A 16,594-nucleotide genomic window follows, 5' to 3' on the forward strand; every position below is an offset into this window, starting at 1 on the left:
GACATTCTGTATTACATAAAGCCTGAAATATAACACTTTCTTCAACTTTTTGAAGGATAAATCCTTAAGTGTAAATTATTATGCCTTATTCATAAGTTTTATTTAAAATCAGTTAAAAACTTATGCATAATTATTTTTAAATCATGCTTTCAGAAACATAACTATAATGATTTTTGAAAAAAATTATCACATGCATTATCTTTCTCTTGAAGTTCAATGATTCTTTTACATAGGCTTTAGGTAAGCAGATTCTAAACTACCTGGAGTCTTTTACTTTAAAAAATATAAGGGACCCCAAAGAGATTGAGGTACCTGCTATAATGTAAACATTAACTGGCTTCTGGGAGTATGAAACTATTAATTTTGTTCCAAGACAGAAATCAACACAAAGATTTTTAACTAGGGTTTGCCTTCTTTTCACTTGGACCCACATTATGGTTTGAATGTGTTCCTGAAATTTCATGTGTTGGAAACTTAATCCCCAAATTCATATACTGATAGTATATGGAAGTATTATATAAGATCATAAGGGAAATTACGATTAGATAAATTCAGACCCTGGGATGGGAGTAGTGAGGTGATTTGCCTGGTCCCTGCCAAGATTTTGAAGCTCTTCAGGAAGAGGACCCTGATTCTGGCTTGTGCTTGCCCTGGCTCTCCTTGTCCTTGGCTGGGTCCCTGCATGCCATCTGTGCTCCATGGAGCAGAGGGAGCTGATCCAAAGGGCCAAGTTGACTGAGCAGGCCAAGTGCTAGGACATGGCCATCTGCAGGAAGGCTGTGACCCAGCAGGGTGCTGAGATATCCATCCAGGAGTTCCACCCACTCTTCAGGTCTATAAGAATGTGGTTGAAGACCAGAGGTCTGCCTGGAGGAAAGGACACCTCCAACAAGAAGCTTCAGCTGATTAAGAATCATCAGGAGGCCAGGGAATCAGAGCTGAGGTCCATCTACACCACTGGTCTGAAATTGTTGGATAAGTATTTAAAAGCCAATGCAGCTAATCCAGAGAGTAAGTATTTTCTATCTGAAAATACAGGAAGATTACTTCCAGTGTTTTGCTGAGGCTGCACTTGGTGATCACAATGCTTTGATTCAAGCAAGAGATACAACCCGAACATCCAGTCTACCTAGGCTGGCTCTTAACTTGTCTGATTGTACTGTGAGATCCATGATACAGCAGAGCTTGCCTGCACACTGGCTAAAATGGTTTCCGATTTGTTCATTGCAGAACTTGATATACTGAATGAAGACTCATAGAAAGACAGCACCCTCATCATGCAGTTGCTTGGAGACAATTTAACATGTGGCCATCAAATAGTGTGGAGAAGACTGTGATGCTGCAGAAGGGGCTGCAAGCGAATGCAAAGAGGATGTCATCTTTCTTCTCTTTGAGAGAAACCTTTTTACCCATCTCCATTTCTCATCACACTTGGATTTCCCATAGCAAAGGAGCCTGTTTGTGTGTATGGAATCATTACAACTTTGGGAAAGCTCCATCCCTTGATTTGTGTTTGTCTTGGCCTTCCTGGCGTGCAGTTACTGCTGTGGAAAAGTATTAATAGATTCATTTCATATAAACATAAGTAATGTCCAAAAATTAGGTAGAGGGCTAAAAATGTACTTGGCATTTAAATAATCTGAACCAATTCTACAAGTGACTGTGCTTTGTATTACTGTGAAGATATGAAAATGTAGTTAAGTACAGTTTGAGGAGTATTCTACATAACTTCTAATGTCTACATTTCCCTCCCTTACCCTACTTTAGGTGCTTCCTTTCAGTAAGCAACTTTTAAGCTCTGAATGTATTCCCTTTTAGTAGGAATTTGGAAATACTAAAATCGAGTGGAAAAATACTTTGTATTTCTGGGTTCAGGGTAACAAATTAAAATGCCTCCTATATTTTATATATATATATATATATATATCACAGATGGAAGTTGTGTCCATCTGTGACAATAAGGAGCTTACTGGTTCATTTGCTGCTGTTTAAGTCAACAACTTCTCTTCCCAATAAAAATTCACTTACACCTTCAAAAGGCAACAAGCTAGCACGTCTGCTCCATCTGATGCCTTCTACCATGTTATGATGCTGCAAGAGGGCCCCCACCAAATACCAAAATGATGTCAGTACTGTGCTTTTGGACTTCCCAGTCTCTAGAATTATAAGCCAAACAAACTTCTGTTCTTCATAAACTATCAGGTCTCAGGTTTTTGTTACAGCAACAGCAAATGGACTTGTAACATTTGTAACTTCAATAAAATGGAGAATTTTGGCTGACTGCTGAGTCGAGAGATGCCACATTTTGAACAAGTATGAGATTAAGGATTTTCAAGGGAGATATTAGAGGCTGTGTGAAGATGGCTGCATGACTCATTACTCTTCACTGGCTTTGAGCATACAAAAGGGCTAAGGGTTGCATTTTGAAGGCTGATTTTTCAAAGAGGGCTACTGGTATTCAATGACTCACATCCATCCACAGGGGACTGACATGCTTCTGCCTTCCTTCAAGTTGTAATTTAAGAGAGCAAAAACTTAACATGGACTTTGGTAGTTTGATGAATACAATGAGTGGGTGTATAATTCTTAAATGGAAAATGTTATGGGCAAGACAAGGCTAAGCAAGCCTCTTTGACAGCCATATTGCTCTCAAAGAAGCTGTGTGCTTATGTCACCATATCCTTGCCAGTCCTTGGCAGTGTCCGGCTTTAATGTTTGCCAGGTTTTAAAACTAAATTTCTTAGTTTTGTTTTAATTTGATTTATCTTATGACCAATAAACTTGAGCATTAGAAACTTGCTGGCATTTTGATATTTTTTTTTGTCCATTACTCTGCTAGAGTCACTAATTTCCTATTGATTTGCATAAGTTCTGAACAGATTCTACTATGTATGTATGAGTATATCATATCTTTGTGTGATTCTTTGATGTTTTTAGAAATTGCAAATATATTTTCTTCCATTATGTAGACTATTAATAATTTTGCAATACCTTTCACACAACAGAAATTCCTAATTTAAATGCAACAGAATTCATTTTTTTTCTTTTATCTTTGTAATCTTAAATTTTATCTTGGAGATACAAAGGGTGGTTTTCTTATCGGTGTCAAATTAATCATCAGCTATACTATATGTGTTTACATTTATGCAGAGAGATACTAATTATTTTTATTCTGCTTAATGCCAAAAAATAATTAAGATGATCTGTAGTAAAATAATTATATAATTTTTGCTATAAAAATAGATGCCTTTGGAATGTCAAAAGCAAAGGAAGTACTTGAAATCTATCTAAGGTGGTATTTCTCAACATGAGGCCTCTGGGTCATTTGTATGAGTTAATTTTTGTATTTGTTAAATAGGCAAATTTGAGGTGTTAACCCAGATCTGCTTAATCAGAATCTCTTTATGTGGACCTCCAACATTTCATTCTTAATCTTTATATATCATAATTCTGAATGTCTACACTAAGAACTGTTTAATACTCCTAATCTAAGAGTATTAATTTTGAGATTTAAATTTGGGTCTGAGCTCTTAGGCTGCAAAGACTATGAGGAAACATTATAGGATATAAATTTTAATTGACAAAAACTTAATGAATACATTTTTTTTAGTGGAAATGAGCTTTATCCTAAATTCTTAAAAAATATATCTCTATTCATGTTGACTCTTCATGAATCCTTTTGCAGAGGACCCTGAACAACATACAGACAATCTCTTTAAGAGGGTTTTAAAGAATGCTCAGTAATAGGTTTCATGTGGCCTTTGGTTTATTTAACCTTCAACAAAATCTAAGAGCAAAACATTAAAGTAACTGGATGAGTGCATTTCACAAATGAATTTGAGTTTCTTTTTACACTGTATCAAGGTTAACAGTGACTATAGCTCAAAGAGTTTTCCTTGGAGAGGAATTTTCTTGGTGGAGTAAAGGTAGTCACCACAGGGCTCCTTAGGGAAATACTAGTTTACTTTTTTTTTTTTTGATCAAAATGTAGTGTTAATATTAACACAGAAAAAGTATTAATGTTGCATTAAAGGTCATTGCAAAATGCGGGGGAGTATGGAAAGAGCAATTTTTGTTAAAAGACTTTCACCTTTTAGCTGAAGACTGAATTATTCCAGGATTTCTGAAGTGCTCTTTCTCTCTCTTCCCACTGCTATAGAGAAACAAGAACCTGAGGTGTCCATGGCAATGACCTTGTTGTTAGATGTCCTACTAGGAGCTCATTTTGGATAACTTGTTAGGATTACCATAATTTGTTTCATAAGTACTTAGCACTAGTTTAGTATACCAGGAATCATAGAATTGAGTTAGAAAGAACCCCAAAAGTTATCTAGCTTAGTCTTCATTTTATGTGGGAAACCTGAGGCCCAAAGAAGTAAAATGATATGGTTTAGATGATTTATTTATTAGTAAAGCTATGAATAGAATTCAGCCAAAATGCCAAAATGCAAGAGAAAATCGAGGACAGAGCTTTATCCTTCTGGATAAAGAAGCAAAATCAACAAGTATCAGATAAAATACTGTTTCTAGAATTTCCAGATTTCCTGTTGAGTGAAAATAATAGGACCATTAGCAGGGCCAGTTCTGTGTGTTGAATGATTTCCAGTAGTAATAATACAGGATATCTCTTCTGCCTATTAATTAAGGAAAATAGCAACCGATCAAGATTCCATAACTTCTAAATTAGATTTAGAATGAAAGAGACAAATCCTTATTTTTGAACGAGCTAACTAATAAATAAAATGGCATTTTAACAGACTCTGCTGGGAAGGGCTGGGATTTACCTAATCCCAGATACAGGTGCTTCCTTCTCTTTCATGGTTTTATTCCTTGCTCGATGACCTGGCATCAATGTTACTGACACTTTAATCCTAATTTCTAAAGCCCTATCAACAAACATTTCTTTTCCTTCCAAATGAAATAGAAGTTCCATGAAATGATTTGAAGTAATAAAAAATTTTGTCCATTATAAAACCGATCAAGAGGTAAGAAATAAAATCTTCTCATCTCTCCTTAGCAGTCCTAGATTGGTAAAAGTTTAATATTGTCAAATTTTTATAAACATTCAGGAAAGAGCCAGAGAAGCCATTAGCATTGAAATCTGACTTAATGAGATGAGTCACTCCCTTTGCTTTGCTATTGGTTAGGAAAGGAGGTTGAGCAGTCAAAACTTCATTAATTGCTTATAAATATAGCTCTAGTCATTTAATTATTATTTTCTGGTACTAGGGATTGAACCCCGAGGCACTCTGACACTGAGCTACAGCCCAGTCCTTTTAATTTTTTTTTTTTTTTTTAATTTTGAGACAGGGTCTTGACAGTTTCCCAGGCTGGCCGTGACTTTTTGATCCTCCTGCCTCAGTCTCCCAAGTAACTGGGAATAAAGGTGCCTGGCTTACTCATTCAATTATTAATTTAAAAATAAAAAGGACAGATAGTTTGTTCAACATAGAATAGCTCTTTGTGGAGCCACAGTAGGAGCTATTTAGGTAGGTTCAGATAAACCTTCATGTGAAATACCAGCATGCTTACTAGGGCACCCATCAGCTGGAATAGTGAAGAACAGGGAGGTTCAGAAGGCGGGTGAAGCCCCCTCACACAGGGCAAACGGGATCTCATAAGGTGAGCTTGCCCAGAAGACCATAGGCTTTCTTTCTAAAGTCCATGACGTATATATAACAAGGTTATGAGCAAGAAACCATGAGAAGTTACACTTTCTCTCAGTTGAAGAGGCTTGGAAGAAGCATGCTCTGGGTACCCATGTTTTATGACTTCCTTTATTGATAAATCAGAACCTGAATTCTCTTATCCAAACTGAGTTTTTTCTCATTTATCCTTTCTTCCTCAGGGTAAAGATTCTCGGCAGGAAGACAAAACAATCTATTTTACTGATGTGAATCAACTTGTTCTCTTTGTGAGAGTTTAGGTGCCAGTCTCTGAGAAACATACTGTTGATCCAGTGAGAGTTTATTAATGCCGATCATACTTTCTATTTTTAAAACTTCTTTCTCTAGTGCAATAATAGTAACAGTTGAAAACAGTCAGCCATCTGTATCTGAATCTTTGGATTCAACCAACCACAGATCAACAATATTCAAAAAAAGAGAGACAAATGGCATTATGTGAAACTAAAACTCTTCTATACCACGAAGAACACAATCAACAGAGCAAAGATAACATACAGAACGGGAAATAGCATTTACAAACTATACACCTGACAAGGAGTTAATAACAAGATTATGTGTGGAACTCAAAGAAAATAGCAAAACCCAATAATCTAATTTAAAAATGGGCAATAGATCCAAACACATTTTTTTTTTGAACCAAGAAATACAATAGTATTTGGAAAAGGCTCTTTTTTCAGGTATATGAAAAAAGGTTCTAAAGATTTCTACATTGCTCATCATCAGGAAAATGCAAATCAAAACCACAATGAGATATCACCTCATTCTAGTTAGAATAGCTATTATCAAAAAGACAAAAGAAAAGGGCCAGTGAAGAGGTGGAAAAAGGGACCTCTTACATACTGTTGGTAGGAACATGCATTAGTACAGTCACTATGGTAAATATTAAGGAGGTGTCTAAAAATTAAAAATAGAAGTACTTTATGATGTGGCAGTTAGTCTCACTACTGGGTATATAAAACAAAATCAGTCCGTTGAAAATATATCTGTACTGCCGCAGTCCGGCTGGGCAAAATAACCGGGAGGTGACCAGCAACTTGAAGGTTGAAGCGGGAACTACTTTATTGCAAGTGAACTCAGCGGGAACTGAGCGAGAACTCAAAGTAGCAGGCTCCTAAGGTAGCAGAACTGCTTTATTGCGGGACAGCAGAGGTATATATACCTAACTGATTACACACAGCTTGACTCAATTAACATCATCTAGATACAGCAGTCAGCCAATAAGGAATCCTCATCATCTTAATGGGTCGCTGGCGTTGCTTCACAAACCACTCCTCATGGCAAACTGCCAGGTGCCATCTTGACTTGATTTGCATCCCCAACACTGTACTCTAATCCTAATTACAATGACTTGATTGTTGCACAGTGTATACATGTATCAAAATAGCACATTGTACCCCAGGAATCTGACTTTTTTTTGTGTGTGTGTGCTGTTGGGGATCAAATTCAGGCCTTGCACATGCTAGGCAAGAACTCTACTTCTGAGCTATATTCCTTGCCCTATAACTTTTAAATCTGTAAATTTGTAATGTACAAATTTAAAAATGAATTTAAGACACCTTTTTAAATTTGAAAAAATTATGCATTAGTATTGGACACTTGCAGACTTTTTTCTTTTTCTTTCTTTCTCAGATTGTTTCTTTCTTACCATTATTCCCTAAGCAATATAGAACAACTATTTATGTAGTGTTTACATTGTATTAAGTATTATTGTAGTCTAGTGATTATTTAAAATATACAGGAGAATGTGCATAGGTTATATGCAAATGCTTGCCATTTTATATAAAAGACGTGAGCATCTGCCAAGTTTGGCATTCCTGTGGGGTCTAGGAACCAATCCCCCATGGATACTAAGGGATCTCTCCTTTTGTTTTGCCTTGTGAGGAAAAATAACAAATTTAATCTTACTTTCCCTTCATTAATTTTTCATAATTTTATTTTCTGAATTTGTAGTCACATAAAAAGCATACTCTTGTGTAATCCCAGGTTACATTTTCCTTAAAGACTGTAAATATAAACCTTTAAAATTCTGCATCCATAGTTTAGGGACATGAATTAATTATTTGGAATTCTTCACCATTGCCTGTGACTATTTTAACTTATGTCTGCAGTAGCCATATGCTCTAAATGTTAACCAATACAAATTAAGAAGATGTATTTTACTTCTTTTTGAACTGTATTATTGTCTGGATGATCAATGTGGGAATTATAAGGCCAGAATTATACATTGCCTACTATTAAATATTAAACACATGATTTGAAGTATTAGATAATTTTTTTTTATTTTTCTAATTTATGCCTTTTGGTGACCTTCACATAGTTATGTGAAGGTAGTTTGAGGATCAAAGAGAATTTAAGGTATGAGATCACTATCTTTAGTTCTCAACAATCAATCTGTAAGAGGAATGTAATTTTACGTAAGAGTTGCATGAGGATCACCAGGTGCAGTGTAAATGGTTGTTATTGCATTTTCTTCTTATTTCAATTGGATCGTTAAAGATAGTCTTAAATTGGATCTGATATGATATCTATAACCAATATATAGAGAAAAATTCAAGCAATAGATTTTATTTACCTATATTTTATTGAAGAGTGACAACTGTAATTCTGTTCTGTTTTTGACATTCATCACATATGGAATTTGCCCCTTGATTAAGGAAGATGGCAAAAGTGAGCTAGGCTGTAGTCCTGATCTCCTCACAGCACAGGAAGGAAGACAGTGAAGGGAAAGCAGAATTGAGAGGTAGGTGACAAAATAAATGCTCTAAGACTCCATATTACCGTAGCCTGAGACGTGGAGACACTGGAAGACAGGGTGCCATAGTATTAACCAGACACAGAGTGCCCTAACCACCTCCCCAACCTGAAATGGTAGACTGGACAAGAATGGGGTGTGTGGACATTCTCTTAAGCTCTGCCACTTGCAAATGGCTGGAAAGACAGATGAAACTTAAAGCACAGGGGTAACAGAGGCTCCTTAAAGCAACACAAACTGAACAGTGAAAAGAAAGTGGAGCTGGGGGTACGCAGCCATCTTGTGGAGCCCTCCTTTGAGCAGTCACCCTCTTAAATCAGCATGGGGTCTTCCCTCACCCACACAGCTGCAAATTAAACCAGAAGGAAGTACCCTGCAGGCGGACCTCTTAAGAATCCAACCAAAAAGAACTTCTTGAAGGACCACTACTAAGCCCTAAATCACCAAAATCCCTCTTGTCCTCTCCTTCCCCATGAACAAGGGGAATGGAGTATGTTGGAGGGGACCTGTCCTGGAAGTGTGCCTCTAACCCTGTTCAGCCTCTGTGACCCAGGCAAGGGTGAAAAGTGCTGCCCCACATCTGCTTGCTTGCTCAATTCAGAACAGAGGCAGCAATGAAGTACCTTAGGCCTGGAAGAAAGGAAAGCAGATTCACCAGGCCTCTGACCATTGAGAGGTACCTAGGAAGACTAGGAACAATTCCTGGAATCTAGATTATAGGACTGGACCAGAGGAAAATTGCCTGAATATCCAGTGGCATAGAAACTCAGCAAGAAATTGCCTAAGGCTATACAGCAGAAAGGGGCTGATACCAGCCTTAATAGGTGCATAGCCTGAACTGTGAGCACAGCTGGCAAGTGAAAGGACATTGGGTACTTGTGGGACCTTGCATCAGACTTAGGAAGCAGAGGTAATTTACATATGCCATTCACCACCTAGGGCCATAGAAACTAGAGTCCAGGTGAACCACGGGAGGCTATTCACCACCATACCTGAGAGAGCAACATTGGCTGGGGAAATACTTGTATACCACAGATCACCCACGAAAAATCCACAACCAGATTTCCTTTGCTCATGGACAGCCACCAGGACCTTTAGTACTGGGAAAAGGATCCAAAAGAGGATAACAGTTACTGGTGATACATAGCAATCAAAGGGACACTCTAGAGCCTGCATCCTGACCTACTGCATACAATATAAACACTGTACCATCCCAGCAGTCAACTTCAGGCCCTTGAGCTGACAAATCAAAAGCTGCTGTTTGGAGTATCATAGTAAAATTGCTCCCAGTTATCCTACAACTCAGGAGAGATCCACAGTCAAAGTCTGTGAACATCTGCTAAATGTCCAAACCCCAATGAAATCCAAATCAACAAGAATTTTCAACTGGACAGGTTATACTAAAACAACTCAAACTTTAACTTTGATCATAAAAATAACTCCTTAACTTGAACAATAATTGTTAATCTAATGGCCAACAAAGTACCTCCAACCCATTTGAATGTATTTCATCTAAAGGTTTAAAGCATTATTTGGAATCAATTTTCCTCTGTTTTCTTAGCTCTCGTTTATACCTGCTTCCTTTCCCCCATTCACCCTTTTGTATACTCTGTTACACCTCAAATTACACCCATTCATCTATCTCTCCTTTTTACCTTGGAATAAATTACCCGTTGCAGCTTCTCTCATCTGTCTATCTCTCCTTTCCCTCTCCTATTTACTCAAACTTTCTTCCTCTCTCCTTTTAACACTCACTGAAGGGTATAGTAATTTACCAAATTTCATAACTAACTCATTGACTTGTTCCAGAACTTTATTATAGGCACATGCCTGAGTTTGAGGAACAGTAGAGATCAACTACAACAAGTTTTTGTTCTTATAAGGTTGAATAGAATGACAGCTGGCTCAGAAGTGACTATAGTAAACAGGGCTCAGTGGCATCACTTTTAGCGAAACTGATATTGGGATCAGCAGAGGTCACATGTTGAATGAAAATATCATTCTCTGCATATGCACCCAAACTAGGACTCTTAAGAAAAGGAACTCCCAAAATAGTCCTTCACTTAAAAGAAGTCACAACCACATCAATGCATGGGTAGACATACAAACAATATAAAAAAGCAAAAGAAAAACATCCCAAGTAATCCCAAATGACTCAACAGACTTTACTGACACCACAGTGTTTTGAGAAAATATCAGAGAAGCTAAAGGATGATGTAAGGAGTGAACTCAGAGAGAAAATGCAGAAAGTGAAAGATCACTTCAATAAAGAGAGATTGTGAAAAAGAAACAATCATAAATCCTCAAAATGAAGGAATCAGTAAATCAAATTAAAAATTCAAAGCATCACGATTAGAATAGACCACTTTAAAGACAGATTTTCAGGCCTGAAAGACAGAGTATATAATCTTGAAAATAAAGTTGATGATAGAGAAAAGATGTTAAGAGACCAGAAACAGATCTATTTAAGAAATCTGGGATAACATTAAAAGGCCAAATTGAAGATTCATTAGGATAGATGAAAGTTCTGAAATATAAACTAAAGGAATGCACAATCTTTTCAATGAGGTAATATCAGAAAAATTTCCAAATCTTAAGAATGAAAATGGGAATTTAAATACAGGAGGCATATAGAACTCCAAATATACAAAGTCACAACAGATCTACTCCAAGATATATTATTATGAAAATGCTTAACATATAGAATAAGGATAAAATTTTAAAAGCTGCAAGAAATAAATTATTGGTGACATTTAGAGGTAAAACAGTCTAGATTTCAATTGATTTCTCAACCCAGTGTTTAAAAGCTAGGAGGTCTTAGAACAATATATACCAAGCTCTAAAAGAAAATGGTTGCCAACCCGGAGTACTAGACCCAGCAAAATTAAGACTTAGAATTGAAGATGAAAAAAACCTGTTTCATGATAAACAAAAGCTACAGGTATTCTCATCAGAAAATCTGCACTACAAAAACATACTCAATAAAATATTTCATGAAGAAGAAATGAAAAATAAAAATGAAAACCAAAATAGGGAGGAATTACACTAGAACAATGAAAGGAGAATGAAATCCAATTTCACACATTTCAAAAAATAAGTCAAAATGGCAGGAAGTAAAAATCATCTTTCAATTATAATATTGAATACAAATGGTCTCAACTCTTCAATTAAAACACATAGTTTGGGCCAGGTGCTGTGGCACATGCCTTAATCCCAGTGCCCAGGAGGCTGAGGCAGGAATATCGCAAGTTCAAAACCAGCCTCAGCAATGGCAAGGTGCTCAACAACTCAGTGAGACCCTGTTTCTAAATAAAATACAAAATAGGGCTGGGGATGTGGCTCAGTGATTGAGTGAGTTCAATTCCCAGTACATCCCCCCCCCCAAAAAAAACCCCAAAACCCAACCAACCAAACAATAAAACCCCACATAGGTTTGCAGATTGTATTGAAAAATAAGACACAACAATAGGTTGTCTCCAAGAGACTCATCTCACAAGTAAGACACCCACAGGAAGGTGAAAGAATTTGGTAAAAAACATACCATTCACATGGATCTAGTAGACAAGCAGGAACTATTATTCTCATATTAGATAACATAGACTTAAAGCCAAAATTAATGAGTAAACAAAGAAGGCCATTTCATCCTGCCTAAGGGAATCATACACAATAATATAATGATCACAAATATTTATGTCTCAAACAGTGGGACATCTACATACATCAAACAAACCTTTCTCAATATTAAGAATCAAATAGACCACAACACAATAACACTGGGTGACTTTAACACACCTTTCTCATCACTGGATAGATCATCCAACAAAACTAAAGATGCTTGTATTTTGATAATTGCTATTCTGACTGGAGTGAAATGAAATCTTAGTGTAGTTTTGATTTGCATGTTTCTAATTACTAGAGATGTTGAACATTTTTTCATATATGTATATATTTTTTTGGTACCAATGGTTGAACCCAGGGGTGCTTAACCACTGAGCCACATTCACAGCCCTTTTTTAATATTTTATTAGAGACAGGGTCTCACTGAGTTGCTTCGGGCCTTGCTAAATTGCTGAGGCTGAGTTTGAACTCTCAATCCTCCTGACTCAGCTTCCCAAGTTGCTGGGATTACAGGCATGTACCACTATGACTGGCTTCATGTTTGTTGGTCAATTGTATTTCTTCTTCTGTGAAGTGTCTGTTCAGTTCGTTTGCCCACTTATTAATTGGATTATTTGTTTTTTTTGGTGTTAAGTTTTTGGAATTCTTTGTATATCCTGGAGATTAATGCTGTATCTGAGGTGCATGTGGTAAAGATTTTCTCTGATTTGGTAGACTCTCTCTTCATGTTATTGATTGTTTCTTTGCTCTTGATTTACTTCTTGTGCTTTAGGAGTCTTGTTGAGGAATTTGTTCTGTAAGCCAATATGGTAGAGATTTAGGTTTGCTTTTTCCTTCTGGTAGGCACAGGATCTCTGTTCTAGTGCCTAAGACTTTGATCAACTTTGAGTTGTGTTTTGTGCAGGATGAGAGAGAGGGGTTTAATTTCATTTTGCTACATGAGGATTTCTAGTTTTCCCAGCAACATTTGTTAAAAAGACAATCTTTTCTCCAATGTATGTTTTTGGAGCTTTTGTCTAGTATGAGATAACTATATTTTTGTGAAACGAAGAGTTGGTTTTTTTTTTTGTTTTTGTTTTTTTAGTTGTCTTCTATTCTGTACCATTGGTCTATGTGTCTGTTTTAGTGTCAATATAATGCCACTTTGTTACTATGGCTCTTTTAAAAAAGAGTTTAAGGTCTTTTTTTTTTTTTAAAGTTCTGGTGTTGTGATGCCTCCTGCTTCACTTTTCTTGCTAAGGATTGCTTTGGCTAATCTGAGCCTCTATTTTTTTCAAATTAATTTCATCATTGCCTTTTCTAATTCTATGAAGAATGTCATTGGTAATTTAATAGGAATTGCATTAAATCTGTATAGTGCTTTTGGGAGTATGGCCATTTTAACAATGTTAATTCTGCCTATTCGAGTACATAGGAGATCTTTCCATCTTCTAAGGTCTTCTTCGATTTCTTTCTTTAGTTCTATAGTTTTCATTGTAGAGGTCTTTCATCTATTTTATCTTTATTTATTTATTTTAAAAAACTCTTTTTTAATATTTATTTTTTAGGTTTAGATGGACACAACACAATGCCTTTATTTTTATGTGGTGCTGAGCATCGAACCTGGGTCCTGCCCATGCTAGGTGAGCACTCTACTGCTGAACCACAATCCCAGACCTCTTTCACCTCTTTTAATTTCCAAGTATTCTTTTTTCTTTTTTTTCAGGCTATTGTGAATGGGGTAGCTTTCAGTGGGTTCATCACTGATATATAGGAACACATTTGATTTATGAGTGTTGATTTTATATCCCGTTAATTTGCTTAATTCATTTATTAGTTATAGAAGTTTTCTGGTGGAATTTTTTGGTTCTTTTAAATATAGAATCATGTCATTGGCAAATAGTAATAATTTGAGAATATAAGTAACAATTGGTGAGGATGTGAGGAAAAAGGTACACTCATATGTTACTGGTGGGACTGCAAATTAGTGCAAACACTCTGGAAAGCAGTAGAAGAGTCCTCAGAAAATTTGGAATGGAACCACCATTTGACCCAGTTATCCCACCTCCTCAGCATATACCCAAAGGACTTAAAATGAGCATATTATAGTGATGCAGCTACATCAATGTTTATAGCAGCTCCATTCACAATAGCTAAACTATAGAACCAATCTAGGTGCCCTTCAGCAGATGAATGGATAAAGAAACTGTAGTATAAATACACAATGGAATAGTACTCAGCCTTAAAGAATAATGAAATTATGGTATTTGCTGGAAAATGGATGGAGCTGGAGAATATCATGCTAAGAAAAATAAGCCAATCCCAAAGAACCAAAGGCCAAATGTTTTCTCTGACATGTAGATGCTAATTCACAATAAGGTGGGGAGGCTAGGGAAGAATAGAAGAACTTTGGATTAGACAGAGGGGAGTGAAAGGAGGGGAAGGAATGCAGGGTGGGTAGGAAGCTTAGTAGAATGAATCAGAAATTTTTACCCTATGTGCATATATGATTACATGACTGTGTAATTCTAGGTCATGCACAACCAGAAGAATGAGAAATTATACTCCATTTATGTATGATGTGTCAAAATGTATTCTACTGTCATGTATACTGTAGTTCTACTGTCATGTATAACTAATTAGAACAAATAAAAAGTAAAGAACTAAAAAATACAATTAATAATTTAGACTTAACAGACATCTGTAAAATATTTCAACCATCAATACTGAATTCACTTTCTTCTCGGCAGCAAATGGAACATTTTCTAAAATAGACCATATTTTAGGTCACAAAGCAAATCTTAGAAAATACAAAAAACTAGAGATAATATTTTGCATTTATCAGATCACAATGGAATAAAATTAGAACCAATGTTAGATAAAAAATAGAAACTACTCTAACACCTGGAGAGTAAATAATGCAGTTTTGAATGATGAATGAATAGCAGAAGAAATCAGGGGAGAAATAAAAAAAATCCTTAGAGGTGAATGAGAATAGTGATACAACTTATTAACTCTCGGACAATATGAAGGCAATTCTAAGAGGAAAGTTCATAGCATGGAGCTCACACATTATAAGAAAAGAAAGATACCAAATAAATAATCTAACATTACCTCTTAATGTACTAGAAAAATAATAAACCACACCCAAATCAGTAGAAGACAGGAATAATTAAAATCAGAGCCAAAATCAATGAAATTGAGATTAAAAAATAATACAAAAAATTAATGAAACAAAGAGTTGTTTTTTTCCCCTGGGGAACCTGGATTTTTTAAAAAAAAATTTCAAAATGCTAATTTGGTATATATGACAGCAGAATGCATTACAATTCCTATTACACACATAGAGCACAATTTTTAATATCTCTTTTTGTATACTAAGTATATTAACACCATTCCTGTCTTCATACATGTACTTAGGGTGATGATGTCCATCTCATTCCACCATCTTTTCTATCTCAATGCCCCCACCCTTTCCCTCCCACCCCTTTGATTTATCTAGATTTTGTCTATTCCTCTCATGCTCCCCCTCACCACCCAACTATGAATCAGCCTCCTTATATCAAAGAAAAAATTCTGCATTTGGTTTTTTGGGTTGGCTAACTTCACTTAGAATTATACTCTCCAACTCCATTTATTTACATGCAAATGCCATGATTTTATTCTCTTTTTTTATTGCCAAGTAATGTTCCATTGTGTATATATGCCACATTTTTAAAAATCCATTCATCTATAAAGGGCATCTAGGTTGTTTCCACAGTTTAGCTATTGAAATTGTGCTGCAATAAAACATTGGTGTGGCTGTGTCCCTGTAGTATGCTGTTTTTAAGTCCTTTGAGTATAGATTGAGGAATGAGATAGCTGGGTCAAATGGTGGTTCCATTCCAAGTTTTCCAAGGAATCTTAATAATGCTTTCTAGATTGACTGTGGCCTAAAACAAACAAACAAACAAAAAAACAAAACAAAGCAAAAAACTTGGAAGTAAACCTAAGGAAAGAGGTTACAGACCTCTACAATGAAAACTATAGAATGCTAAAGAAAGAAATCAAGGAAGACCTTATAAGATGGGAAGATCTCCCTTGTCCTTGGATAGGCAGAATGAATACTGTCAAAATGACCATACTTACCAAAAGCACTACACAGATCTAATGCAATTCCAATCAAATTCCTAATGGTATTCCTCAAAGAAATAGAAAAAGCAATCATGAAATTCATCTGGAAAAATAAGAGACCCAGAATAGTTAAAGAAGTCCTTAGCAAGAAGAGTGAAGCAAGTGGCATCACTATACCAGACCTTAAACTATATTACAGAGCAATAGTAACAAAAATATCATGATATTGGCACTAAATAGACTGGTAGACCAATGGTACAGAAGAGACTAACCCACTTAATTACAGTTATCTTATATTAGACAAAGGTGCCAAAGACATATATTGGAGAAAAGATAGCCTCTTCAACAAATTGTGCTGGGAAAACTGGAAATCCATATGCAACAAAATGAAATTAAACCCCTATCTTTCACCATGCACAAAACTCAAAGTTGATCAGGGACCTAA

The 16,594-nt window shown here is 36.0% G+C and overlaps 1 pseudogene; it reads left to right on the forward strand.

Moving 5' to 3' along the window:
• Positions 1 to 555: 555 nt before the first annotated feature.
• Positions 556 to 1,622, forward strand: LOC110598095 (14-3-3 protein theta pseudogene; annotated as a pseudogene).
• Positions 1,623 to 16,594: the final 14,972 nt, after the last annotated feature.

This window comes from Ictidomys tridecemlineatus, chromosome 7 (genome assembly GCF_052094955.1).
Source record: "Ictidomys tridecemlineatus isolate mIctTri1 chromosome 7, mIctTri1.hap1, whole genome shotgun sequence".
Classification (NCBI taxonomy): domain Eukaryota; kingdom Metazoa; phylum Chordata; class Mammalia; order Rodentia; family Sciuridae; genus Ictidomys; species Ictidomys tridecemlineatus.